This window comes from Cyprinus carpio, chromosome B22 (assembly GCF_018340385.1).
Source record: "Cyprinus carpio isolate SPL01 chromosome B22, ASM1834038v1, whole genome shotgun sequence".
Lineage (NCBI taxonomy): Eukaryota > Metazoa > Chordata > Actinopteri > Cypriniformes > Cyprinidae > Cyprinus > Cyprinus carpio.
The window spans coordinates 32,148,202-32,152,568 of record NC_056618.1 but is presented as its reverse complement, the minus strand read 5'-3'; positions in this window follow the sequence as shown (position 1 = coordinate 32,152,568).

Here is a 4,367-nt window from a genome sequence, read left to right as displayed (position 1 = left end):
CCACCGGTTGGTGGTGAGCCCGGGTGCGAGGGCCCTTTCATCGCTGCTTGCAGCTTTAATTATGAATTGATGCACTTTATTTGACTACTTTTGGACTGTTGAAAAAAACCCATCTATTGCCATTATAAAGCTTGGAAGAGCAAGAATAGTTTTTAATATAATCCGATTGATTGGTCGTTTTGAAAGAAGAAAGTCATAAGCACTAGTCGGAACGGACTAGTTTTCTTAAACTAAGGTTGAGTTTCGATTCTTACCCCTGACGTCTGCAAATTTTCCATGTAACAATTCGGACACGGACTAAACCATCTTCGGTTTATTCCAGAGGGAGGGCTGTTTTGTGCATCTGTGCGTCAGAAAAAAAAACAGAATCATGGGCGCTCCTGTACGCGCATTGCATATACGATTGTCCTCGGATTGATTTACATTAGTATTATACACAATAAATACTAAACTAAATGGCAGTTATAGCAAACCATTTTTAATGGTATTTCTTTAGTTTACTTTGTTTTTTTTGTAGTAGGCTACAACCGATTTTTAATTTTCATAAAGGTAACATCTTGTATTAAAACATTATGTACTGATGCATAAATGAACGTGAGACCGGTATCTTACCTGACGCTGATATTACAATAGCCATTAACAGTTTTACGAATCTGGCTCTTGATTTTATTATTTTTATTTTTTTTATATTACTATTTTTCTTTTGCCGGGAAGCAAATATATCAAACATGCACGCTGTAAAGAGCCATCTACAGTAAATTTCACGTTGGCCAAAACACACAAGGAAACGCGTTGTGAAATAAAATATCACCGGCAATCACAGACATTCGCATTCGGACGGGATTAGTTTTCTCAGAGGATCACTGAGTTTGCTGAAAAACAGTAGGTAATTCGCTCTGGAATTATTACAGAGGTTGTGTGAGAAAAACACAGACATGGCAGATTCGGACGGGATTAAAATCACCAAGTACGTCTGTGAAACACAGATTTCTCTAACGCCCCCCTGTAAAAGTAGACACATTTTTTCAGGATTCTACACACCTACGATGCCATGAGGGTGAGTAAAACATGCGTTTTTGGGTTAACCAACCCTTAAAGAGTCATGCTTTACTCTGAACATGCAGTGCAACAGACTATTAAATGAATACCTCTTTACACACACAGACCGATTGAATTTTCTGATCTTATTAAAATGTGGGACAGATTAGACAGTTAGATGCTTAGAAAAAAACTAATATTTGTATTGGGTTTGTCACATTTAATGACATCAGAAATCAGTAAATACCAGTGAAGACAATAATTTCCCCCCCTTTTTTAGCCTATTTTTTTTCCGGGGGTGTATTTTTCCACTTATTTTCCCATTGTGATTTTGTAAAGTCTTTTGTGTTCACAGACAAAGAATTTGTACAGATCTTTTAACAGTTTAAAACAGGAAGTTATTTTGAATGTTTGTAAACAAACATTGAGGAGCACCATTTACTTTTGACTCATTTTTGGTTAAATTTTTCAAAATATCTTCCACTTGAGGGTGAAACGACAATTGTCATGTATTGGTACTGTCTTTTAACAAAACACACACTTTACTAGTGTAAATGTCACATATGTGTGTTTCATTTGTTTATAAATTTTACTATGTAAGTACTATTTTGTGTTTTCCAGCCATCCGGTGAAATTAGGGGGATTTGAAGAATTGACGCGGGCATTTCTGATTGTAACTGGACATCAATGTGAATGTGCGTCCCAAGGAATAACTCAACATTGCTCTCATTTGGACATCTCGTCATCACTGACATCTCCCATGTCCCCAAGGTGTTTGGCTTTCCGACTCCTAATGGGTCTGTATGCCAGGTGAACATCCACTACCTCAAGCCACATAGAAATACACCACTGAGCGCCTATGCCAAAAAACTTATGGTGAAGAACATCTGCTCTCACCATGTTTTTCCGCCTACAGCAGCAGGGGAATTGTAGGTGTGGGCCGGAGGAATGCGGCCAGCGCCTCTCTCCCTCCTTCAATACCACGACTGAGGTGCCCTTGAGCAAGGCACCGCACTTCAACTGCTCCTCGGGCACCGCAGCATAAATGGCTGCCCACTGCTCTGGGTGTGTGCTTCACGGTGTGTGTGTGTTTCACTACTGTGTGTGTGCACTTGGATGGCGCTTAAATCCAGAGCACAAATGCATTATGTCATGTCACTTTCACTTTTCTCAATGTTCATAATGTGTCCATCGGCTCCACAGCACACTGCTTTCATAAAAGTAGTGTTTTTTTTTTTTAAGGAACTTTAGGTTCTTTTGAGCCTTTCACTCACATTTTAGAAAGCACATTAAAGTTTATCATGTCATGACTTTTGGATTATGCAAAGTGTTCTCATGCTAAAACAAATGTTCTGCTTCAGCGCTCCTCATTTTCTTATACAGTATGTACACATTTTCCTTCAAGATTGACAAAGCCGCCTTTTTACTTATCCTTTTTCTGTTTCATTGTTTTATGACCACTAAATAGCATCTAGTGAAGCGGAGAGAGTTGTGGAAACTCTTCAAGATCTTCGATGTCTACTCTTGTTGGTCATGTTGCGCTATGAAATTTAGCAATCTGACGGTTCATGATCTTTGTGCTTCCATGTGCATTTAATTTATATCTTATTATACAGAAGACTTACATGTACACTCATTTTTGCTAACTAAATGTGATATTATAAATATATTAATCTTGCTTTATCATTTTGACCATGCACTTCGCCCCACTATGGTGGGGATCTGCAGTGTCAGAACGTGTGCCAGGCGCTTAATATGCAGAGTTAACCTTCTGAGATTTCATATGGAGTTATGAAATTTAAAAACAATCCCTGATGGTTTGATCGGAGATTTGAATTCACCTATTTGTTTCTTCAATCTCATGCCAATTGGTATTTATTCTACATCCACTTTAAAGTGTCGGTTCGATCTTTAGGACAGTGTGTGTTTGTATTTTTGCAATTGTTTTTATCAATATGAGTTAATGTTTTGACAGCACCATGCTTGTTCATTAAAATGCATCATTTTTAAGTTAGAACAACTTCAACAGCAACAAACAATAACATACAGCTACATCATCTCGCCCTCTATTACACTGAAAAATATTTCATCAGAGCTTTTACTAGTTCTGCTTTCTTACCCAGCACGCAATCGTCATCATTTCACCGTCTCGGTTAACTATAGACCAGAGACTCCGGATTTTGTTAAAATGGACGTTTTTTGGCAAAATACTTGATATATGATATTATGTCATGGAAGCAAGTCAACAGCGTTATAGGTGTTTGGTTTTCATTTCTTTGACCATGTTCAATAAGTAGCCTGCGCACTGCCGCTATTTAGCTCATCCGCCAGACGCGCATCAGGAAAAAAAGGTGCAGCTTCTTCAAAAGACGCGTCTTTCTATATCAAATGCTCTCTCGGGTGAAGAGAATTAGTTCTATAAATCTGAGTCTCGGTTTGTCAGCGCTATTAGTCAGATCAATGTCCTCTGAGCAGTGGTCCAGTGAAGCTGTGAATTTGACACCTCTGCGTCATCAGCCGGGGAAGCGGTAGGGGGCAGTGATTGTTGATGACACACTTCCATGTACGACCGGGCGATGACGGCGCTAGTGACGACCCTGCGATATATGTAGTCTTTCGGCCTTATTGTTCTACAAAGCTCGCTTGCCGAAAAGCCTTCGCATCTGAGCTCAGGAGGAATACCAAGGTATAATAATCAGTTGATGTGTTGACAGCAAATAAATTTGTGCGATTTGTAAACGTACCACCGTTTAAGCCCGAACAACGTGAACAGCAGGAAACAGCTAACACACAGTCAAAACCATCTCTGCCCCTCTATTAAACATATGCAGGACTATTTCATCATAGCTTTGATTAGTTCTGCTATCTACTCAGAAAGCACAATACTTCACCACTCCTCTGGCTTGACTATAGACCAGACAGTCCGGTTTTCACAGGTAGTCAACCTAACCAGAATTTCGTTAAAGTCATAAAAATAACTTGTGAGGATACATTATATTAGCATGTAGGCAAAGTCAAATAGCTATGAGTAAGGTTTTTTTTTCGGTTTCATTTCTTTGACAGAAAAGCTACAGTACATGATGCATCTATCAGTAAATATTACAGTAAATACACATGGATTATTACAGTGCTGTCTGTGAAGCCATGAACATATATGTGTTCTTTGATTCTCGAAGGCCATATAGCAGCATACGGTTAGCGGATAGCCCGACGGGATGACGGTCGGTGGTCGACCCTGGGAATAAGGTTAGTTTTCGCTTATTGTAACTCTCTCATGGAAAAAAAAATCAGGGAAAAAAAAAAAAAAAAACACAAAGTGACGCCGGCGT